This window comes from Pavona decussata, unplaced genomic scaffold (genome assembly GCF_977016875.1).
Source record: "Pavona decussata unplaced genomic scaffold, jaPavDecu1.1 SCAFFOLD_269, whole genome shotgun sequence".
Taxonomy (NCBI): domain Eukaryota; kingdom Metazoa; phylum Cnidaria; class Anthozoa; order Scleractinia; family Agariciidae; genus Pavona; species Pavona decussata.
In genome coordinates this window covers 801,130-827,626 of record NW_028145671.1, presented here as the reverse complement: position 1 = coordinate 827,626, position 26,497 = coordinate 801,130, and the positions used below count along the sequence as shown (strand labels likewise).

The 26,497-nt window shown below is 34.3% G+C and overlaps 1 protein-coding gene and 1 pseudogene across 1 annotated transcript in view; both read right to left on the bottom strand.

Annotated features, from left to right (window-relative positions):
- LOC146455855 (uncharacterized) overlaps window positions 1-26,497 on the bottom strand; it is a 97,213-nt gene that overhangs the window by 42,382 nt on the left and 28,334 nt on the right. The gene's annotated exons all lie outside the window — the stretch shown is intronic.
- On the bottom strand, window positions 711-2,704 carry LOC146455858 (uncharacterized; annotated as a pseudogene).

Below are 26,497 nucleotides of genomic sequence, written 5' to 3'. Positions count from 1 at the left end.
GCCATTCAAAATAAAAAATGACATCTAGAACAGCAGTACAAGTCACAGAAAACTTGACATGTATTTATTGTATTTAACCAACAGTAACCTAACAGTAGTTGTAAAAGGCAACAAGCATTTGAGTAACTCTTTCATTCTAATTGTCATGCACCCCAGATAACTCGAATTGCCAAGAGAAAGAGCAGGAGCATACATAAACAAAGGCTAAAAAAGTGCCATTAATATATGAATATAGAAAATTACAAAAAATGCAGGTTGGATTGACTATTAACCATCTTAACAACAGCTCAAAATTCTGATATCAAGGTGACTTAATGTTGATGACAGTGCTGTCATTGATACATAAGCTTACAATCCTACATCCCCTATATATTCATATATTTATAGGCATGTCTTAACTCTATAGAAGCACTTGGTCTACATGAAATGTAAAAAGGATATATCCAATCTAATTAAAATGTCAACTACATGTAACGTCAATGAACCCCTTATCTTTTGAAGTTGTACCATTCCACTTCTTTCAAATTGCAATTTCAGTTTTTTACTTCTTGAGTCACTATTAAAATAAAAACTACTGTGCAACATGTGAATAAAGTTCAGGTTTTCTACATAGGGATTTTTTTCCTTTCAACCCTGAAACCATCTCAACTTGCCAAAGTTAATGTTTTCTTCTCAGTTCAGAGTCAAAATGGAGTCTGAATGAAGGCAATTTACTTCTTTCCAAAGAAAAGCTGTGAGAATGCTAAATCATACAAAGCAAATAATCTCTCTATGGGAGGTAAGGAAATTTGGTTCGTTGGTCTTGGTAACTCAAGCACATTAGTACAGGTATGAGCTAAAGGCAGAAAGCCATCCTCCACAGATGGGTGTTCCTCTTCACTTGATCCTTGATGACTCGTAGCTTTGATTTCGTGGGTAGTATGAACTCCAATGATGGTGCAAGCTTGAACCCAAGGACCGGCTCCTCTGCTAAAGCAGTGGCAAACTGAAGGATGTGACTCAAATCCAAGGTAGTCTCCCCACACACCCTCCTAGAAGCTGCCACTTCTCGAACGTATTTGACAAAGAGTTGATAAATTTCTTTCTCTTTTTTGAGTGCATTGGACCTCTCCTTTGAAAACTGAGGCTTCAAAATCTGCAGCAGCACTGTGACACTCATTTTATGCTGAGCTTGAGGTCTCAGGAGGTAAACAAGCATTGGCAGCTGCTGTAAAGCTGACCGCATTCCAAGTTCTTCTAGTCCTTGTCGAATTTGGCGAACACATGGATCAAAACATTCTTCAGAAGAGACAATTTGCTGCAAAATGCTCTCCTCTACAAAAACAGGCAGTTGCCCATTTTGGAGAAAGGAAACTGCCATCATAATTCCAACAAAAAACTAATCTTGTGCTAATAGTGGCCTCAAGCCTTGGTCAAAGTATTTTTCTTTAATGGCTTGGTTCATTAGTCTTATCCATTCTTTACGTGGTCCGCCCTGATCTACACATTCCTCTCCCATGAAGTCAACCTGAAATGTCAATCTGTAGTTTGTAATGTACTGCAATTCACCAAATGTTGTTTGCAGTATCCTGTCCCTGTCAACAGTAATGTAATTTGTTTCTCCTTCAATAGTTTAAACACAATTCGTGACCTCTAACTGTCTGCCGGTGACAATCTCTTTTTGTAGAAATTTTAACACTTCTACAGGGTCACCCAAACCTTGGGCTTTCACATGACTGATAATGGAGTTGATATCAAAAGAATTCAATGGTGATTGACTGTCACTTACAGAGAGTACTGATCCTGCATTTGTTTCAGAGAGATCTGCACTGGTGTACAAATGTTGTTCAGACAATCTGCTGCCCACGTGAGAAGTATACAAAGGAGTTTGTTTTGTCAAATCGATGAGCAGGTTGTCTTCACCACTTGCAGCATCACTTGAGCAGACGACGTCAGTTCTTTCTACTTCAAAATCAAAGGGAGAAGCTTCTAGAAGTTTATCACTAGGATCCAACATGGATGCAGGGATCTCTTCTAATAGTCTTAAATACAAACACCCAGACGGAGCAATAGATTTGAGTAGAAGTTTAGAATCAATTTCCTTGCCTCTTAGCAAAGTGCCGCCACAGTTCTTAACAATTTCGAAATACATTCCCTCCAATTCACCAGTCAGCAATGTCGACAATTCTTTGTGCAGTGTTTTGGCGTCCCATTTTCTGTTGATGTCAAAACCTGAGATAATTCTCCCAGAGCTTTCCAATTCGGGCTTCTCGGATTTGGTTGGTACCTTTTCTCTTCCAATTTCCAGTATAATATCATCTTTTGAAACCACTTCAGACGCCAATGGTCGACCAGCAGAGCGTCTTACACTTGGATAAGGTCGAGAAGTACAAGATCTTTCGTATTTTCCGGTTGAAGAATTCCTAGCCCTGCTGGCTCCTGTCCCTCTCGAAAGTGCAGGGAACCGCCTCCGCAATTCCTCGAAAGCGTTACCTGTGCCAGCTCTGGGAGTCGATCTCTGCGGCTCGATACAAGACGAACTTGCCTGACTTTCACTTGCAGTTAATGATCGCTGTCCCGTTAACGAAACGTTCTCAGCTATTGCCGCTGCGCCTCTCTGCTCAACTAGGGAAACAAGGTGATTGATCTGGCTTATTGCCGTTTGTGTAATTGACTGAATACGAATAACAGAATCTGAGTTCTCATAGTTGTTGTTATCCGCCATGTTTGTTTGTCAAAGAAACAAAGCACATGGCAAGTGCACGGCCGCAAAGGCTTGTTGGAAAAAAAAGCACAAATATAATTCCTACGTTCAACAAATTTATTTTGCTCACTTCAGAAAAAATTAATTAAACCAGGATAAAATTGATTTCTTAACAAAAATAATCATGAGGAACATAAAATTAATTCCCCCTTAGAAAAAAAATAATTATGAAGTACAAAAAAATTAATTGATAGCAGTTAAAAACCATTTGGCCTTAGACAAAAATAATTTCAGACGTACATAATATTAATTACCAACAGTGAAAAAATTAATTTACGGACAAGTGGAAATTAAATGCTTTATTTACGAACACACGGAATTTGATCGTGTTTAATGATCAGATGATTGACGCCAGTAAAGACAAGCGAATTGTGAACCTCTTTACTCGTGGTTCTCAACATCGCAATCTCAGTGTGATTTATATCGTGCAGAATCTATTCCATCACGGAAAAGGTACGGTAACCGCAGCATAAGCCTAAACAGTCATTATTTGGTGTTATTTAAGAATCCACAATTCAAGTTGCAAATCTTGACTCTGGCGAAGCAAATGTATCCCGGCCAAACGGATTTCTTTTTAAGTCAGTACGAAGAGGCTGTGAAAAGAACTTTTGGTTATCTGTTGATTGATCTGAAAACCACGACCAAAGACAACTGTAGATTGCGAACAAACGTCCTCCCCAGCGAAGAAGGCTTTAACCAAGCAGGGATTCAAGAAAATATTCCTCAAGAGCTTTTAAAATATCTCAAACAACAAAACCTAGCGCTACCCCCAGTACTTCCAGCTATGCAAGAAATACAGTGGTATGGATGACATGCTTTCTCGAAACGATCTCCGGGAAGATGAAAAAGCTAAACGATACTTTCAGTTGCAAAACAGATACCTGGCTTTTAAAGAACAATTAAATCCAAGAACACCACCGGAAGAGATAATCAGCGCTGTTCCAGACTTAACATCAAGGACACTAGATTCTTCGACAGCAACGGCAGCTTTCTCCACTCCCCTCAACCCTTTTAACGTAATACCTGAATTAACACAAGCAGCTATCTCTCAAAAACCTTACAAAGAAAGCCTCACCCCTGCACCACCTTCAAACCCTGCTTTCCTGAACCCTCCTCCCACAGTAGAAACCCTATCACAACAAGCCCCGAAGCGCAAAAGGCGTCGGATTCAATTTGTAAATTATTTGGATGATCATAAAGCTCATGGCAAACAGCTGAGGAAACGTCGGGATAAGAAATTTAAACCTTACAAGAGTAGTTAGATGTTTGAGGGTATTAGCTCACTTTTCAAAAAATGATAAAAAAATCAAATCCAATATTTTTCCTAACTCCTGCAACGGAGACGCCATTAACTCCACATTATCTCACCCCAATTACTGCATAAATTATCTGAAACCACAATTACTGATTTATCCACCATCTTGATTTTTGAATTCATACCTGATTCAGCCCTAAACTCAAAAACCTAAATTTTTATCCTCGGTTTCTCAAAAACCTAAATCCTCCTTTTTCATAAATGACACATAATTTGGCCCTAACTCACAAACAATCATCGATTAAATCCAACCAACTCATCAATCGCTGATTTGAATGATGAATACAATATTTTTGAACACCAATTTGGATAAAAAAATTATCTAATCTAATTTATATGAACAACCAATTTGATCATAATGATAAAACATATTTTATCCATCCAACATTTGAGAATTATGCGGCCTCAGAAGATGGTCTCATAATTAACCGGAAAACACTGAATCCCAGAAAAGGAAACTTGACTGAAAATGGTTATTATATGATTTCACCCGGACGTAACAATACATGCCTCGCTCACCGATTCGTCTATGAGGCCGTCAATCAGACACATATACCGTTTAAAATGCAGGTAAATCACATTGATTCCAACTGGCAAAACAATTCAATTGAAAATTTGCAATTGGTGACACCATCAGAAAATATGATTTACATGCACAAAGCTAGAAAAGCCTTCTTAAACAATCAATACACAGAAAATGAGTTGCAAATAATCAACAAACTAATGGATTATCCACCCATTGAAGATAATGATTGCGAATTTACCAGGACAGAAAATAAGTTAATCAATAAAATGTATTATAGGTTTTGTCACAATTTGGATGACACTGATTTTCCACTTTACAGGGATTAAAATTATCTAATTATAAAATATATGGGTAATATACTGAGTAAACAAAACAAAGATGAATTTGAAACATTATCTTGGCAAGAACAATCGGAAGAATTATTATTGTCGTCGCAATCAAGTAGTCAATACATTTACTGGATTTATTCTAATAAAAACACATCGAAAATGTATGATTTTATGCATTATATGTGCAAAAATTATCAAGCAATTATTGCACCCGCTTCTGGTTCAGCAATGAAATTTATTGTGGCTGAGTTCATTTGTAGTAATGGTTATGAACCAAAAATTATTTTAATAGATGCAGTCACCAAAATGAAATTTAAAACTGTTAATTATTATGGAATTGAAGAAGTGAAAAAAGGTTATTTTTACCTTCCTAGAGGAAATTTACGTACTATATTTATGGAAAGTCCACATGTTGTTGTTTTTGCTGATGAAAAACCAACTGATGACCCTAGTTTGAAATATCACCACCAAGTTGTTGATTTGAATTAATTTTTGTATTATTTTTGAGGCATACTACCTATGCCAGTATTTTTAATCACTGTTTTGAAGGTTGATTGTGGATAAATGTTGTTAAATCAGTATATGTTTTAACAATGTTTGATGTATTTTTGGGCATCAATTTTGATACAAAATCAATTTTAATGACACTTAAGAACATGGCGCGTATTTTCAAAAAAGAGAAAAATGAGTGAGAAAAAAAATTTAGTCAAAAAAACTTTTGCAAATGATGGAAAAAAATATTATTTACATCCAACTTATAACAATTATGGGTCTACAAAAAATGGAGAAATAATGAATTTTAAAACCAAAAGAATGTTAATGGGATCAAAAATTAAAGATGGTTCACGAAGACTTATTTTGAGTCAATCACCATTACCCAAAAAATCTATTTCATTACATAGATTTGTATATGAATGTTTTCATGGAAATATACCGGATGATGTTGTCATCATTCATAAAAATGGATTAAAAGATGATAGTAGAATTGCCAATTTACAAATGGAATCTTCTATGAAGGTCGTTAAGAATTTAACAAAAAATGTTAATTCAAATATTGATTATGACAATGAACTTTCAGAAAAAGAAAAGATTGCTATTGACAAAGCATATGCAAAAATGTTGAAAACAATGAAACGGAAAAATAACAATCCAGAAGATTTTCTGAATTAATTTTTGTATTTTATGTTGTTTAGTTTGTAATCGATTTGTGTATTCAATTTATTGGGTATACAGACCGTATGGTCAAACAAATGAATAAGAGAATGTACCCATCAGATGTACAACGGATATCTGGTATAACTGATGTTGACAGTCTTCAGTTATTAGCTAATCTGTCACAAAATTTGAACGCACCTTTTGAAAATTATATGCCATATAAGTATAATATGAATAGATCCAATTTAGCCAAGTTAACTAAAAATCAATTGATTGATTTATTACTAGCAAAACAAAAACCGGTCCCAGCACCGAGGATAAAGAAAGTTGTCCCAATTCCAAAGCCTAGACAATCTGTCAAACAAATGGTAAAAGATTATGAGAATACAATCATCAAGCCGCCAATGCAATTCAGAGATCGACCAATTGTTCAACCAAGAAACAACATTATTCCTCCTCCAAACAATTTGCTGATACACCAGTCCCGAAGAATGAAGAAAGTGACTCCAATTCCTAGACAGAGAACACAAATTACACAACTTCGATCCGCATTTCATAAATACACAAATTCATATGAAATTGGAATAAAAAATGTCGCCGATCCATTAGTTCAATTATCAGAAACAAGATTAGCAATTTCAAAATTTTTGACAAGATTATTAACTCAATCAAATGGAATCAAATTTATGGAAACAATGAGAATATACTTTGAAAAAGAAGTTGGTAAAGAAAAGACATCCAAAGTTGGATATTTTGTCTCCAAACCAAAAACTGTTATGAATACAAATAATTTGCCAGAATCTTTGGATATTAATGTTGAAGAAATTCTAAATGGAATAAGTAATATGATCAGTGAAGGATCCGCATGGATTGTAAAATCAATCACTGGACATTATCTTAATGTAACCAAATATGAACCATTAACTGGAAGTTCATACATTGAACTCCCAAGTGAATTACAACATCACAAAAGTGGATTGATTAATCTCAAGAATAAAGATAATGAATGCTTTCGTTGGTGTCATGTCAGACATTTGAATCCACAAATTAAAGATCCACAAAGAATTAAGAAAACAGATAAAGCATTTATGCCCCAATTGAATTATGATAACATTGAATTCCCTGTTTCAGTCAAACAATATAACAAAGTTGAAACACAAAACAATATTAACATCAATGTTTTCGGTTATGAAAACAAACAAACTTATCCAATTTATGTGTCCAAAGAAAAGTTTGAAAATGTGATGAATCTATTACTTATTTCAGATGATGAGAAAAATCATTATGTTTATATTAAAAATTTTAATAGATTTATGTATCGAAAAACAAGAAATAAAAATAAGAAACATTTTTGTATGCATTGCCTTCAATGTTTCTCCAAGGAAGAAATATTGTTGAAACACAAGGAAGTATGTATTGAAATCAATGGTGAACAATCAATCAAAATGCCCGAAGTTGGTTCCAAAATAGAATTTACAAATTTTAATAAACAAATGAAAGCACCATTCGTGATATATGCAGATTTTGAAGCAATTACTGAACCAATTCATGGTTGTAATCAATCTAACCAACAATCTTTTACTGAAGCTTATCAAAAACATACTGATTGTGGTTATGGATACAAAGTTGTTTGTTGCTATGATGACAAATATTCCAAACCAATTAAATATTATCGTGGAGAAAAAGCTGTTTACAAATTTATGGAAGCAATGCTTGATGAAGTCAAATATTGCAGACAAACTATCAAATACAAATTTAATAAACCATTAGACATGTCTCCAGAAGATGAAGACAAATTCCAAAAATCAACATCTTGTCATATTTGTGGTAAAAAATACAAGAAAACAGATAAACGTGTCAGAGATCATTGTCATATTAATGGCGAATTCCGTGGCTCAGCCCATAATCAATGTAATAGGGATTTTACAATAACTGACAAAATTCCTGTCATTTTCCATAATTTGAAAGGATATGATAGTCATTTTATAATGCAAGAAATTGGTAAAATTATTGAGACCAATACTTATGTGGATAGAAAAGGTGAAACCAGACAACACAAAATTAATGTAATCCCAAATAATATGGAGAAATACATGGCCTTCATGTTGGGTTATAATTTGGTATTTATCGATAGTTTACAGTTTATAAATCAATCATTGGCAAATCTTGCAAAAAATCTACCAGAAGATGCATACAAATATACCAATGAAGTCTTCAAAGGTGAAAAACTGCAATTAATGAAACAAAAAGGAGTTTATCCATATGACTTTATGAACAGCTTCGAAAAGTTCAATGAAACACAATTACCGAGTCAAAACGATTTTTTCAGTCAAATGAATAATGAGCATATTACTGATGAAGAATACAATCATGCGCAAACTGTTTGGGAGACATTTGAATTGAAAACCATGGGCGAATACCATGATTTATATCTCAAATCTGATGTTTTATTGCTGGCTGATGTATTTGAAAATTTCAGGAAAACATGTTTGGAATATTATATTCCATGTCATTATTTTACATCTCCGGGATTATCTTGGGATGCAATGTTGAAAATGACTGAAGTCAATTTGGAACTCATTACGGATATTGATATGTATCAATTTGTTGAAAAGGGCCTTCGTGGAGGAATCAGTTACATTGCCAATAGATACGGTAAAGCCAACAATAAATACATGCAAAATTGGAATCCCAATGAAGAAAGCAAATATCTCATGTATTTGGATGCAAATAATCTCTATGGTTGGGCTATGAGTCAATATCTTCCAACTGGAAATTTCAAATGGTTGAATAAACAACAAATAAAAAATATTAATTGGAAAACAGTCCCTAGGTCGGGATTGCTATCTACGAAAGCGGCAAATAAAACTGGATATTTATTGGAAGTTGATTTGGAATATCCTCATGAATTACATGACCTGCATAATGATTATCCATGTGGCGCTGAACAAATCAAAGTGACACAAGATATGCTGTCAGATTATTGTCAAAGAATTGCAGAAAAATTTGGAATCAAAAGTGGACAAGTCAGCAAGCTGATTCCAACATTAGCAAACAAAACCAAATATGTATTACATTATAGAAACTTACAATTATACCGTGAATTGGGACTCAAATTAACTCAAATTCACCGTGTTCTGTCATTTGACCAATCACCCTGGTTGAAGACATACATTGATTTCAATACACGACAAAGAACTAATGCAAAGAATGCATTTGAAAAAGATTTCTTCAAACTGATGAATAACAGTGTCTTTGGGAAAACAATGGAGAATATCAGAAAACGTGAAGACATCAAATTGGTCACCAATGAAAAACAATTATCGAAACTGACTTCCAAACCAACATTCATCAATAGCAAAATATTTAATGAAAACTTGGTTGCAGTCCACAAAATCAAGGAATCATTGACTCTCAATCGACCGGCATACGTTGGTATGTGTATCCTTGATTTGAGTAAAACTCTAATGTATGACTTCCATTACAATTTCGTTAAAAATAAATATGGTAACAAAGCCAAATTACTGTTCACTGATACTGATAGTTTGACATACGAAATTGAAGCCGAAGATGTGTATCAAGATTTTTGGAATAAAAAAGAAATGTTTGATAATTCAGATTATCCATCCAATCATCAATTTTATGACTCCACAAATAAGAAAGTCATTGGTAAGTTCAAAGATGAAGCTGCTGGAATCCCCATCACTGAATTTGTTGGATTGAGATCCAAAATGTACTCATACATCAAAGACAATAATAATGGTGGCAAAACGGCTAAAGGAATCAAAAAGAATGTCATCAAAAAAGAAATTCAACATTCTGATTACAAAGATGTTCTTTTCAATGAGAAACAATTGTACCACGAAATGAAAACAATCAGAAGTAATAACCATGAACTTGGAAGCTTTGTCATCAACAAAACATCATTGTCATGTTTCGATGATAAACGATATTTACATCCGAATGGTTTGGATTCATATGCTTATGGACACTTTCGTTTGTAAACAAAATTTGTGACAAAAAACTTGTGCCTCAAACTTTGTGTAAAAACTTGGTTTTCGATTTTTATTTTTCGTATATTTTCGACTATTTTTTCATCAATTTTCGAATGTTTTGTTGGGTGTATGCCCCATAAAACAAAAAACAAGAATGGTATGATGGGTGCCAGACACATGCCAATCCCCATCAAAGATGATTCCATGCAGGTGGATTCATCTCTGTGTCAATTCCTGCATTGCAAAGATGAATGTGTTTTTTGTGACTTTCATGAAGAACCAACCAATGATAAACTAACAAATATGCCTTATTGCTGTGAAAATCAAAACATTCGAGATATCTATGGTCAATTGACTTGCGTTTATTGTGGACAATATGTTGGTGAGGATTTTAAAACAGAATACATCAATTTTCATGCCAATTTGTTCAAAATATACAAGAAACCAGTGTATAATAGAAAATACCATTTGTCGCATACATTAGATCAAATTATTTTGAAAAACAAAGTTGAAATCAGTTGTTCAACCAATTTCAAAATTCATAAAATATTCGTTGAAATAAACAAAATCTTGCAACAAATCAATGGCAAAAGAAAGAGAATAATCAGTTTGAAATATCTTTTGCATAGAATATTGCAATTGATGAAAATTGATTCTTCCCAAATTGAGTTGACAAAATCCAAAAAAACAATGAAATTATACAATGTTTATTGGGATAAAATTATGGACATTATTGGCCCCCAAATCATGCACATTATTAATCATACATAAGTGAATATCTGATATTTTTTATCATATTTGTCACCCCATTTATCGACAATCGGCGAATTATCCAAAATGAAATCATCATTTTGAGTAAGCTTGTTTGTCAAATCATCTCTATTAAAATGTCCATTTCTCATTATTTCTTTTATTTCATTTAATAAATGTCCGTAAGTTTGAAAAGCATATTGGCATTGATACAACCTTATTTCAATATTTTTATGCTTCATATAAGCTTGAATTACGACAGAAACTGATGATATTGCCAATAATGAAGCTCCACTGGTTGCAATTGATGATGCAATGCCACCAGTTGTAAACACAATGGATGAAATATTCCCTGCGAATTCCCATTTTTTTAATCTTTTGTATGCACTTTTGTACATCCACATCTTTTTGTGATATGACATGTAATAAGCTTTCAATTCATCAATTTCTTCTTTTGATAATCGATTTGAAATATGATTGAAATCAATTATTAATTTCTTCTTTTGTTTTTGCATATATTATATGATTATCTTATTTTTGATGCAATAATAGAGACCAGTTATTTGACCCAAAAACATGCATTTTTTCATCCAAGGATATGTTTTTTTCTCATTAATGGTGTACATGTATCCTTTGCCTTTTCCATATCTGTTGTAAAATTGACCATAAGCATCATGCAATATTCCATGTGATCTGATATATGGATGCCATCCAAATAATTTATGGAGAATAGCTGTTAACCATCCATCTCCAGGTCCAATTAATCCGATTCCATCATGAATTAACTCTTTGTAAACTTCATCAGGTAAACCTGTGTTGTAATGTTTTTCATGCAAATATGTGAATATTACGATACTTTTTATCTTGCATTCAATTCTGTTTGTCATTTCTGAACCATAGAGTCTTTGATAATAACGACGATGATCTATCATCGATGTTCGAATGTGTTCTTGCAATTCTGACAATTCTTTCATTATACAATTTGATTACAATATTTTTATTCATTATTATTGTCAGGTAATTGTATCCTAATATATTCAACAGAATACTTCATTGTCCAATCAGATGGATGATTGTTGAAGTAGCAATAATAGTTTTCAAATGACACATCAAAGAAGAATTCCAATTGATCAAATGATGATGACACCAAATCGGATTTGGAATGATGATATCTGTCATTTCTCCTGATATATGTGTTTATCGCAATAATCTCTCGCAATGTATTGATTCCTTTAATGTCATCTTTACTCAATAATTTTATCCATGTGTAATTTGTTTTTGGTATTGTACCACTTTTTCTTCCTATTCTCATTGCAACTTGGTTGTTCAAATATTCATCAACACCTTGAACCAACTCAGCTTTGAAATCATTCAATAATTTGGTTATTTTGGCTTCAACTGCAACCATGATGGCATCCATTGGATCATCTTGTTGTGATGAATCTTGTTTTAATTTGTTGGCAAATATTGTTATAGCTGTGTCTATTTTTTCATCCACTTTTGGCATTATTGTTTTTTTTATTGATGAATCCAACAACCCTTTGACATCATCATCCAATTGCATCATTGATTGCTGTATTTTGGTGTTTATCAATGGTTTGATGATGTCTTCATTGCTGTTAATTAATTGTTGGAGCGAAACTGCATGATTTGAATTAACTCCATCTTTTATCACCAAATGTCTGTCTTCAGTATCCAGGTGTCCATCATCATTCACATGAATGGATTCTCTGTATTTGAATCCATCTGGTAAGTTGTCATAAGTTACTGTGAATTCTATTTTATCTCCATTTTCATCAAAAATATGGTTTCCATTTTCATCTTCAATGTATGGCATTATATTAATAATTTAGATAACTAAAGTTGACAAATGAATTTCAAACGATCCTTCAACTTGACCGATTTGAGGATTTATTGGGTCAGTTTGTTTGTGAAACATAATTGCAGCTACACTTTTTACTTTCAAGTTCAATGATATAACATTTCGTCCAACTTTAACATCCAAAGCATGATAATTACTCCCTGTATTTGTTTGAACAAGTAATCTGGTTCCATTCATTCCTTTTGTTGCATAAATTATCATTTTTTTGATAATTAAAAAATCATCTGGTTGTATTTTCAAAACATCTGGGCCCAAATAAAAAATTTCATTTCTTAGGTTTCCATAAAATATTGAAATTGTATTCATTGATTTAAAATATTTATTGAAATAATTAGAATGTAATACTTTTAATTCAAAAGTTCCAGTAACAGCAGTTCCTGCTCCAATGCTATCCATGATTGATATTGAACCAATACTAACAAATTTTGTTGATTTAGGCAAATCAAATGTATTGCTTCCACTTATTATGTTTCCTATTCTATGATAGGTGTCAGTGTTGGTTGTTTCACCTTGTTTTTTCCCATTTATCAAAATTTGTGCGTTTGCAACTTGTTGATTGCTTTGGAAAACAACGGAGTATAGATTGAAAAAGTTATTTCCATCATCAGCGATTTGAAAATTATTTGTTGGATTTGTTCTTTGGAAAACACCACTGGCAATAGTTCCAGTGTATTTCGTTTTGAATAAGTTGGTAAAATAACCCAAATTCATTGCTTCAGAATCATATATCGGATTTATTAAACTAGAAATAATCTTATTATTCATATCCAAATTGACTTGCATCTGCATATCTCCATTTTTATATTCAAACATGACATTGTCCAAGCCGTCATAAACTCCTGGATACACACTATCTGACCAATCTTTCACCCCATAAACAACCAGATGACATTGTACTGGAGTCGCTGTAGCTGTTCCATGCATCGTCAAATAGATGTAATTTGGAGTTTGTTTGCTGTTGTTATTGAATTGAACCAATAGCTTGCTATAAGCAGTGAAATCACGCTGTACAGCTTTGTGAATGTATGCTTCAGAAGCATCACATGATAATTGAATATTAGTCATTTCTGGTGGGTAGAATTCAAACACAATTGTGTATGTTCCAATAGCAAGAGTATAAATATTGAAACCTATCCTTGATCTGTAATCATTACTTCCACTGTCTTTAATCAATGTGATATCATAAGCTTTTTTATTCTGATGTGGGGATTGATTGAAAGCAGCTATTCCATTCACTGTGATATTATATTCTGAACTGCTTTCATCACTATCTATAAGATATTTGAATTCATTTGTTTTATGGCTGCTTATTAAATGTGATTGAGCCATGTAATCCTTATATTGTTGGGTTAAATTGGCATTGGAATCATTTATCTCTTTGACAACAAAACCAAAATTAGCAGATTTATCTGATTCATTAGCTTTTGGTGTTTTGATATTTTGAATATATTGGTTATTCATATCAAGGTTTCCAGTCATTGCAACACTTCCATCTTCTTCAAATATACACTCAAATCACTTCCAACAGATGGTATTTTAGCTATTTCTGTATCAACATATGCTTTAGTGGAAGCATCATTATCATCAGTTGGTTGAGCCATATCTTTGATTTTATGATTGTCCATATCGAGGTCACTATTGGAGACTTTTTGCAAATATTTAGTATCACAGAAACCTAAATTAACGACATCATATGTATTTTGTATATTGGCTCCAAGATTAGTAATTTGTTGATTACCCATATCCAGATTTCCAGTCATTTCAACAGTGCCATCTTTTTTCAAATATGTAGATAAATCAGGTGATGGTATTTTTTTAATCTCATCATCGACATATTTTTTATTCGCCGCTTGATCGTTATTATCAGGTTTTAAAACACTAATATCAAAAAATGTTTTCCGTCCAGTAATATGTTGTTCTGTTGATGTAACCATTATTTCGCTTTTAGCTCGTCCACCATGGCCATCAAAGTTTTTCAAATCTGGTATATTAAGATGAATGTTTTCATAAGACTGATGCTCAGTCAATAATCGAACATCATTGGAGCTACCAGCCCCGTCTGGCGTGTCTTGTAGATAGATACTATTGGTATGAACACTACCAGTATTCCTGTAAATTACTGCTTTATCAGCTTGTACATTACCAGGAGCATTATCCAGCAATTGTATTTGGCTCTTTGTGACAACATCATTGGGATCAGCTCCTTGTTTAACATTAACAAGTTTTTTGTTTTGTATATCATAATTTCCATTTTGGGTCAATTTAAACCCTATTCCTTGAGGCCCAGCGGCTCCTTGAAGAGGAACCGTTCTGAATCCTCCCGTTGTGAAAGAAGACGATGAACTATGTTCGTTGAATATTCCCATTTATATCATTTGATTATATTGTTCCATAAAAATTTCTGTTAATTCTTTTCATGGGCTTATCAACATAGAGAAATGAAAATGGCTCGTTTGTTGCTTTAATGTATTTATCCTTGTCGACTCCCAACTCACGAGATATCAGACTTCTTTCATTGCTGCTAGGAAAGTCATAGACACAGAAATGAGAGCAATTGAGTCGAATATCTTTTGGTGTTTTGTAAAACGATTGGCTCAGATAAATAACAGAGCAGTTCTTGTGTCTGCCACGAATAAAATAATCAATCAATGGCTTCTGGTTTTTTTCACAAATAAAGTCATCAAATATGACTATCTTCTGGGCATCATCATCCTTCAATTCCTCCACTGGAATTATATCATCATTGCTACAAACAAGGACATTATACCCGACACTATTTGATATATCAGTCAATGTTTGAATCATATCCTTGTATTTTTGTTGCTCCAAATTTTTGGCATATAAATGTATTCTATCATAATACAAAAGTGGTTTCATCAGCATATGGTACAATAAATTTGTCTTTCCAGATCCTGAATTACCACATATTAACATCCGAAACGTGTCACTTGGCATGTAACCATACAATCTTTTGAAATTAGTGTTTTTATCATGTCTGTCATAATTTGGGATTTCCATGTATATCAATACATTATATAAGTTGAGAAAAGTTAATATAAGTTAATAATATAATGGATCTACAAAGATTAAAACAACTATCTGAAGCCAAGATTAAGGCTGGAACAATAACCAAACAAGTTAGAGATACATTGAAGGAGTACAAGCATGATAAACAAGATTTACAACAAGGTTTATCAGAAACTTTCAAACCAATTATTAAAGCTCAAGAGGAAACAAAACAAACAATTGATGAAAAACAAGACAAATTGATTGAAAAATTGGAGAAAAACCAAAAAGCGTTGACTTCAGGTTTGGAAGACATTGCTATGTTAACTTATCAACCAGAAACAAAACCACAACCACAATTACCAGAATCAAAGTTACCAGTAGATTATCAACCAGCAATGTCAAATTTGGATGCTGGTTTTGATGATGATGAGTTCCAAAAATTGATGCAATACGATCTTGCACCTCCGAGTTCTGTTCTCCAAGCTTCTATGCAAGGAGATATTGACATCAAGGATTATGATGCTAATATTGGCAAAATGTTGAAAAAACTTGGAACAAAGAAGGGTCCTTTATCCAAGGGCCAAGGAAAGACCAAGAATAAAGACAAAATTGATAAAATAGATGAAGATATAAAATTATTACAAAAATACAGAGGGCGCATTAAAATAATCCCAGAAGGAATGAAAACCATCAAAAAAGGTTATGGTTATACGCAAGCAAAGAGAAATGCATACAAAATATCATCTTCTGGGAAATATGGTGGACTAATGATTGATATTCCAAAATTAATGGGACAACTCAGACTTGTGGCAACAAAAGATAAACGCAAAGTAATTGACAAAAAGGTTGATTTCGATACAATCGATTTATTGACCAAGAGATTTAATTCAAAGAAGAAATACAGTGATATTGCCAAAATGGTATTTGATGAATTGAACCAACTCAGTGAGATTCCAATCCATAAATCCAGCAAAAAATTCAAGAAATTGGGCTCTGGTGTTGTTTATTTGAATGATGCTAATGATTTGATTGACAGAACGGAATTGCTTGGGGGATCCATTTTGGCTGGCAATAATGGAGTTAAAGAGGAATTTTCACAAATAGCCCATCAATTGAATCAACTTGGCTTGATAAACAACAAACAACTCATTGATTTATTGCAACAATATATAATCCGCTAGGTCGCGTAATCATTTATATAATTTATTATGTAACTGAAGTATATATGCAAGAAAGAGCGATACATATTTCATCTGTTAACCGACAAAACATAGGTCGAAGTCGACCTGAAGACTTTATTATCAAATTTGATCCACCATTGAAGCTTGACACAACAATGAGACATGAGCTAGCTGTTGATCGAGTTTCAATGACATACTCGTGGCATAATGTCAATGCAGGATACAACAATAATACAATCAAATACAGCCCAGATAATGGTACAAATTGGAAGACAATCACATTTGTTGATGGAATGTATTCATATGATGATCTTGATGATTATATCACTCAATCAATAATTCAAAATGGAGATAAACCATCTTCCAGCAAGGGCATCAATCTATATTTTGTGCTTTCATCATATAGAGTTGTCATTGAGCTGGACAACCAATGGAAGCTTGATATTAGAAACTCTAATTTTGGAGCGCTTATTGGATTTGAACCAAAGTTAATTAACCAAACTGAACATGGGACAAAATTGCCAAATATTACCAATGATATTGACGTTTTGAATATTAATTGTGATATTATAACTGATAGCCTCAGTGATGGACGATTCACAAATACACTGATAATGATACCCACTGACAACTTAACAAGGAGTTATCCATTTACTTTTGAGCCAAAAAGAGCATTATTCAGTCCAGTTTCCAAATCAATTATTTCAGAAATGGGGATAACAGTGACTGACGCTTTGGGTCGGCCAATTGACTTGAATGGCATTGACTGGTTCATGAGCTTGATTCTCAGGTCTAGTTTAATATAATATATCAATATATGGTACGACAAAGTGAATTTAAGCCACGTTTTGACCCAGAATTGGGTCGTTATGCGATGAAACATATCCATGGTGAAGGAATTATGGATGTTTTCAGATCAGTTGGATCAAAACTTTTCGGAAAAACAGCAAAAGAATTAGCTAAGAAAGGAGCCAAAACTGCAGCTGAAAAAGCAGTCACCAAAACTGGTGAGTTTGCTGGTAATAAAGCAGGTGATAAAATAATTCAATTATTGAGCAAAAAACAACCTTCCAAAACAAAATCAGTGACAATGAGCCAACCAAAAATGGAGCAGCCACTGACTGATTTTCAAATAGCTGAGAGAGTCAATAGGATGATATCCGGTGGAAAACTCAAAAGAAGGAGAAAATGAAAATAATGTAACATATCCGTATAAATGAAATCATTCAGAAATCCAAAATACATTGAGAGATATGAAGATGTCTTCTTCCAATTGGAGACACCATTGAATACTGGTAATCCAGGGAATAATAGGTCACAAAAGAAAGATGGTTATCGTTTTGTTGTTGACAACACAGGAGAAGTAACACCATTTGATTGGTATAATGCAAGAATATCAGTTGGTTTTAAAGTCCAAACAATGCAAAATGGAAATATAGCAGCTGAAGACCATAATGGTATTGTAAATGGTTCACACAGTCTTATACATGATTTCGATGTAAGATTGAATGGTAAAATGGTATATGATTGTAATGATGCAAATCATTGTGTAAATATTAAGAATCTATTGAAATATAGTCCAGGATATGCTCAATCGACAGCAACAAATGAGTTTTTCTATCTGGATACAAGTCGACACGCTGAAGAACGATCGGCTGAAGATAACTACAATAAAGGATTTGCTGCAAGAAAAGCACTTTTGGGTCTATCAGTGGTTGTCAATACAGAAATACCATTGAATCGATACTCATTCTTTGAAGCATTGATGGATGAGTTATTGCCATCAACAAGATTGGAATTAAATTTGCAGATTGAATCTGATACTATTCTAATATGGCAAGCTGGGGCTGATTGTCGTGTAATTATTACCAGAATGGAGTTGATTGTACCAAGAATAACTTTCAATTCAGAGGGGCAATCACTGTATATGAGTCAGTTTTTGAAGCCACATAAATGGGTTTATTTGCGAGAAAATATTGAGAGAAGTAATTCTTCAACACAAAGAAGTGGCCATTTTCAGATAACAAGTGGGATTTCAAAGCCAAGACATGTGTTTGTTTTCATTATCAATGATGCAAATCTTAATGCACAAACAGCAAATCCGTTTTTGTACAATACATTTAGTGTATCAACAGATCCCAGAACATTGCTGAATTGTCATTTATCTGTGGCTAATGGCAATGAATATCCTGATGTACATTACACTCCAGAGGCTGATTTGACTCGAGTTTACAGAGATATTCTCAAATATGTGCATGCAAACAATGAGTACAGTCAAGGAACTTTATTGAATGCCAACAATTTCAAAACACTATTTCCATTCTTGTATTTCGATTTGACAAAACAAAAGATGGATATCAAAGATGGTACCACAAAGCTGACATTTCATTATGAATTATCTGGTACAGCTACAACTGCATATTCAGTTTATGCATTGACATTATATGAACAAGACGCTGAACTCATCCAAAAAGATGGTAAAATATTGTTTCGATAAATTGTCCAAAATTTTTAATGTAACGTTAGTTATATAAAAGATATGACAACTTATCATTCACACGGAGTAAAACTATCAATTGGGCAAAAAGATAAACTAGCAAAAGCATTAAAAAACAATTCAGCAATAACAATAAGATTATCAAATTCTGAATTAACTGGACCGGATCAGCTGATGTTAACCATAACACAAATAAATAGGCTGAAAAAGGCAATGCAAAACAAAACTGGAGCAGATATTAAAATAAGCAAAACACAGATACGAAAAGCTGTACAACAAGGAGGCAGTCTTTGGTCATCATTATTCAAAATTGGCACAAAATTACTACCAATGGCAGCAAAAGCAGTTGGACCATTAGCTACTGGAGCACTTTCTGGGCTTGCAAATGTGGGAGTCAATAAAATATTTGGTAGAGGACAAGCTGGTGGTTTCCTCATTCCTCAAAATAAAATTGATCAATTAATAAAATACAAAAATTGGCTCACTGAAGCACAAAAGAAGCAAATTGTCAATGCAATACATACTGGTGGACAGATTGTAATTAAACCAACTAAGGAACAATCAGGAGGTTTGTTGGGTACTTTACTGGCTTCAATTGGCATTCCAATGGTTTTGAATGCATTAATGGGTAAAGGGTTACAGGTGGATAGAAGTAGATCCAAAAGATCGGTTCCAGTTTTTGTTCCAAACACAACCAAAAAAGATGGTGGTTTGGTCCTACCAGTTAATTATAGGCCGCCTCCATTTTTCGGTACATGGGATCAATATGGCAATGGAAAAAAAAAAACCAAAAAAGGAAAAGGTCTGTTGTTAGGCAAAAACAGTCCATTCAAGGGGATTCCATTAATCGGAGACATTCTGTGAAATTCATAAATAAACCACTCAGTAACTTTGAACTCATTGATTGGGTCAAAAAACTCAAAATAAAACACTTCAGAGGCATTTACAGCAGAGATAATCTACCACAAAAGATGAAAAAAGATGAAGTTGGTATCATTAACCTGGATTCACAGATTGGACCAGGTACACATTGGGTTGCTTATCGAAACGGAGACAAATATGTAGAATATTTTGATAGTTTTGGGTTAACTATGCCAAAAGAAATTATGCAATTTATGTCAACAAGTGGCAAACGATTAATGTATTCAGGTGATGAAATCCAAGAAAGAGATTCAGTATTATGTGGCTATTGGTGTTTGTATTATTTGTTTGAGAGACAAAAGGGTACAAGTATATTGAAAACAATCCACAATGCACATTTTGACATGAACAATCAAAGTGTCAATCATAATTTTATAATCCAATATTTTAAAAAATTATCTAATCAATAGTATATGAGAAAATTTTGCGAAGATTGTCAAGAAGAAACTGATCATTTTGGAGATGTTTGTTTATGGTGTACATTGGTAACAGATTCTGAAGATGATTCAAGTGACTACAGTGAGCATGAGTCTGACAGAGAATCCATCAATGATGAAAGTGACTCAGATTATGAGTCTGACTCTGATGATAATTAATCTAATATAGTGATATAAAATGGTCAAATCATATTGTGTTAAACAAAAGAAACAAACTGAATGTGTTGAGCCTGCAGGTTACAAGCAAGCCAAAAATGGTCGGCTCATGTTCTTCTGTACATGTGCTGAATGTGGTATAACTAAAACCAAATTTGTTAAAAAACAGGGAAACTAAATAGCCCGTTCGAAGGGGCGGGCATAATGGATACTTTAGCATAAACTGGTGCAGATATGTTAATTCAACATGCATTACCATGGTTGGGAAAGAAAGCAGTTGAAATGGGTCGATATTATGGGTCTGAAGCACTTAGAAACCCCAAATTGCAGAAGAAAGCTATTGATTATGCTATCTCTAAAGCAACTCCTTTTGTTCAAAAGACTGGATCAGAGATGTTTGATAAATTATCAACCAAAGTAAGACCAAAAAGAAGGTACAAAACTGACCGAAAAGAACTTGATGGTGGTAATTTGAATACAATTTTGGAACAACTCGGTACACCAGGTAAGGTTGCATCGAAGTCGATGGATGTTGTTGGAACATTAATTCCATCAACAAAGGAAGTCTTTGATAGATACAAATCTGGAGACATTGCCAAAAGTGCATTTAGCACAGATACTGGCATATTGTCGAGTCAATTTTGGACTGGCAAGGCTGGGAAAAATACATTAGAAAAATACAAAGATTATCCTTGTGATAGTGTGGTAAAGATTGGAAAAAAATATCATAATACTCCAAGTTGTTCAAGCTATGATTCCATTGGTTGGCATCCACCAAATTGGAATGAGTATGATAAAGGAATCAAAGGACGACCCAAAAGCGGTGGTTCAATTGATATACACAAAGCAATTGGCAAGCTCCCAAAACCCAAAGCTGGTTGGGTACTTCCAGGGCATAAATACACTGGTCCATACAATGATTTGGAAAAACAAGTAAAATATAACCCCAAAACAGGGCAAATATTGGAAATATATGATAAACCAACAGGCAAAACAGATGCAATAGCCATGCAACATGATGTTGATTATTCAGTCTGCAAAGATGACAAAAAATGTAAAAACAGAGCTGATAAAAAGATGGTTAAATCATTGGATGCTGTTCCATTTTCCGAACGACAATGGGGACATTGGTTGGCAAGAAATGCAATAAATACAAAACAGAAACTGGGTCTTGGGGTTCCAAAAAACGTCAAAAGCCGTCGGGTAAAGAGGAAAACTGGCAAGAAAAATTAGCTAATGAGCTGCATAAACCCATAAGGCGTAACTTTACTCGGCGGCGTGTTATTGTAAATAATATTGATGAAATATGGGCTGCTGACCTTGTTGAAATGCAACAATTCAGTAAATGGAATAAAGGTAATAGGTATCTTCTCATGGCTATAGATGTTTTCAGTAAATACGGTTGGATTGTCCCATTAAAAGATAAAAAAGGTGAGACCATAACTAAAGCATTTCAAAGCATATTTAAAGAGGGTCGAAAACCAAAGTATCTGTGGACTGATAAAGGCTCAGAGTTCTACAACAAACATTTCAAAGACTTGCTCAATAAACATAACATTACACTGTATTCGACTGAAAATGAAGAGAAGTCATCAGTTGTTGAGCGTTGGAATCGAACGATTAAAAATAAAATGTGGAAACGATTCACTGCTCAAGGCAATACAATGTATCTGGATATTTTGCCTGAAATATTGAAGCAGTATAATAACACTAAACACAGTTCAATAAAAATGACACCGACAGAGGCATCTAAGAAAAAGAATAAAGGAATTGTTTACTTCAATCTATTTGGCAATTTAACACAATTGTCATCCCAAGCAAAATTTAAAGTTGGTGATAAGGTTAGAATATCAAAGTATAAAAGAAAGCTGTTTGATCGAGGTTATACAGAAAACTGGACAGAAGAGGTCTTCATTATCGATAAAATTGAATACACTACACCAATCACATATAAGCTGAAGGATCTAAACGATGAACATATTAAAGGGAGCTTTTATGAACCAGAATTATTAAGAGACAGTCCGCGTTAGATTCGACCGGTCAATTTGGGCCAGTCGTTCGATTTCCTTCAAATTTTCAGCAACAGACAAAGTTGATATAACATTAATGAAAACACATTTCTTTTGATTCTAAACTCAACAAGACCCGAAATTTTGAGGCGAATGTTCAACCCTCCCGAATCCCCGAAAATCGACCTTTCACCGAGTCGAAATTAACCCGTTTTCGGATGTTTGCCGCCGAAATAATATTTATCCGAAAAACCTTACATTTATACCACGAACACATACACTATACTTCTTTACAAATATGGTATATAGAACTCATATTATTGAGAACTTTTATAAGGAGGGCATCTCAAACATACCGATGTTAACGATTCGTGCACGGAGCGTGTCAAGTGCTGCATCAAAAACCAACATTTCTCAAAATTCTGACTTACTCTGGAAGTCTCGTGTATTTTTTCAAAGAGTACTAGGATAGTGTCCTTAAACTACGGAATAATATTTAGTGGATCTCTATACTGCGAAAAGATACGGCCGCAACAATTTTGGGCAAATCTCTTATTTTCCGACACGTGTTGTGTGACAGCGATGGCATCCCAAGGCAAAAAATTTTGACTTTTTCTGTCTTGACCGCAACTTAAAGTAGACAAATGCTTTTTGAAAGGGTAAACAATTAAAAACGTACCTTAAAAGTTCCACTGTTTTGCTCCCAAGACTTCATGTTTCACCGATAAACTGTGAGCAAATTTGATAGCCGTGTCACGGTATCTCTGTTCTTTATTTGTTGGCTTGCAGGCGACGATCATGCTGGCTAAAAACCTGAACAACTCTACAGAGTTCCGTGAAATTAGTTCTGTTATTCAACCGAGCGCTCTGCCGACCAAACAGTCATCATTTGCAGAATTTATGTCGAGGAAAGACTTTTGAAAGTTGTCGTCCATCTTTGTTTTGAAATAACAACCGCTGACAGCAACAACACTTGCGGTCTGATCGAACCGGAAACAGAACATCGTCTACAGTAAGAAGTCGTGCACTAAGTTCAATTTCTAGAGTTTTATTGTTATTAACGTACTGTTAATTACTTGATTATTTCTAGCTTATTTTCTACTTCAAAGGCATACATGTTTATGCCGGGCAACTCATTATTTAACCCTTTTACGTTATCTAAGATGTATTGGTGGTTTTCACCTCACACATCGTCACGCAAGTAAAAAAAATAAAATCCTTAACAATTCAATACCTAAAGTCAAGAAATAGATATGTTGTAGAAGAGTGATACATAAACAACGTGTGAAAGCCACAGGGCCGTGCGATATCTCAAAAACGAGTTATTCAAGAAAATGTACCACGGAAAATTACAGAGTTTAGCACGGGGACGCCATGTTGGTGTTCCGTCTGAGGAACACCAACATGGCGGCCGGAAACCAGCAAAAACATCTGGAGTTTACCTTGGCTATTTCAAAGCCCTTCTTCTCTCTGCTGAACTTTCACACATTAACATAGACGTTTCTATTACATGTTAGCCGATGAGACCTAACAAAACACGAGGCAAATCGATGTTTTCATGTATTCGTGACATGTTTGGAGCAGCAATCCTTCTGTCACGCACTGCGCAAAAATCTAAAATCCAAACCGCTCTATTTTTTAAAAAAAATGCTATCCTTCTGAAAACAAGCAAGCCGATGGTATTTTATATTTTCTTTTATGTGATGAAGATAAAAACCCAAAATTGTGTTTAGATAAGAAGTTCAGTTTTTTATGACGTCATGTAAAAACCAGCAATTTTACTAAAATAATAACAAAAACTGTAAAAAAAAATATCGAAAAACTGCGAAATGTATAGAAATGAGACTTCAGAAAGGTTTCAACAGCAACTACAATTGACGAAACTTGCAATAAATGAGACGTCAGAATGGTCTCACCGGGAACTGCTAATTCTAATGTAAAAAGAAGAAAATGAAGGAAACTGCGAAAATTTGCAATTTTCAGTTGAAAATCGTAAACTTTGTAGCGACAATTTTGTCCTTGACCGGCATACCGCTACAAGAGGCTAAGGCTAGCAGAGTTTTTCTTTATCTTGTTTGTTTCCCGGGGGTTTTATTTAGGCTAGACTTTTCAGCGGCTCTCCTGTTTGCTATCTCCGAGAGCGACAGGCAGCTGCATGGAAGGCAATCATTAAAAACTGAGTGTACCTAAATATTATTCTGTCTCTTAGCTAAATAATTTTACAGAAAACACGAACATTTTTCAACAAAGATAGCCAAGTGCTGAACCAAATCCTTCTTTCTGTCCTTTGCTGTAAATGGGACTTCATAGTTCTTTAGAATGTTCTTTAGCATTGAAACATTAAACTGTGAAAGTTTGTTGGTTTTCCGGTACTGGCAAAGGTTATAGACGTCGTAATAAATGGGATGTAGAAGGCCGATCTCGTCAACAATGCTGTTCACCACTTCTTGTCTGTTGAAATACACATTAAAATCGGAGATCATGGAAAGAAGCCAATGAATTAAAGTATTTATGATCGACTAAGGAGAGAGTGGGCCGCGCGTTTCTCTACAGTAGATGAAGACAGTCAAGAAGCTTCTAATAATTCGAGAGAGAGCGCCCGTGGTTCAGAACAGGCAACCAGACCCTCAAATCTCACGCGAGGATGGGCCCTTTCAAAGCCACGTGCCCCAACTCGTTTTTCTGAAAATGTAAAGGATTACTTGAAAGCAAAGTTTAACTAAGGAGAACGAACGGGGTTGAAGGCTAACCCAAAACAAGTCTCTGCAGACATGCGAAACGCCCGAGATGAACAAAATGAGCGTCGCTTTTCCAGAGAAGAATGGCTAACAGTTGTTCAGATAAAGAACTTTTTCTCTCAGCTAGTGTCATCCAAGACGAAAGGGCAAGATGCAGCTGATGACAGAAATTGAAGAAATACTGGAAGAGGAAGAAGAAAGCAACAGACAAGAAGTGGTGAACTGCATTGTTGACGAGATCGGCCTTCTACATCCCATTTACTACGACGTCTATGACCTTTGCCAGTACCGGAAAACCAACAAACTTGTTTTTTCAATGCTAAAGAACATTCTAAAGAACTACAAAGTCCCATTTACAGCAAAGGACAGAAAGAAGGATTTGGTTCAGCACTTGGCTATCTTTGTTGAAAAATGTTCGTGTTTTCTGTAAAATTATTTAGCTAAGAGACAGAATAATATTTAGGTACACTCAGTTTTTAATGATTGCCTTCCATGCAGCTGCCTGTCGCTCTAAGAGATAGCAAACAGGAGAGCCGCTGAAAAGTCTAGCCTAAATAAAACCCCCGGGAAACAAACAAGATAACGAAAAACTCTGCTAGCCTTAGCCTCTTGTAGCGGTATGCCGGTCAAGGACGAAATTAATTTCGTCCTTGACAATTGTCGCTACAAAGTTTACGATTTTCAACTGAAAATTGCCAATTTTCGCAGTTTCCTGCATTTTCTCCTCTTTACATTCGAATTCTCAGTTCTCAATGAGACCATTCTGACGTCTCATTTATTGCAAGTTTCGTAAATTTGCAGTTGCTGTTGAAACCTTTCTAAGGTCTCATTTCTATATATTTCGCAGTGTTATT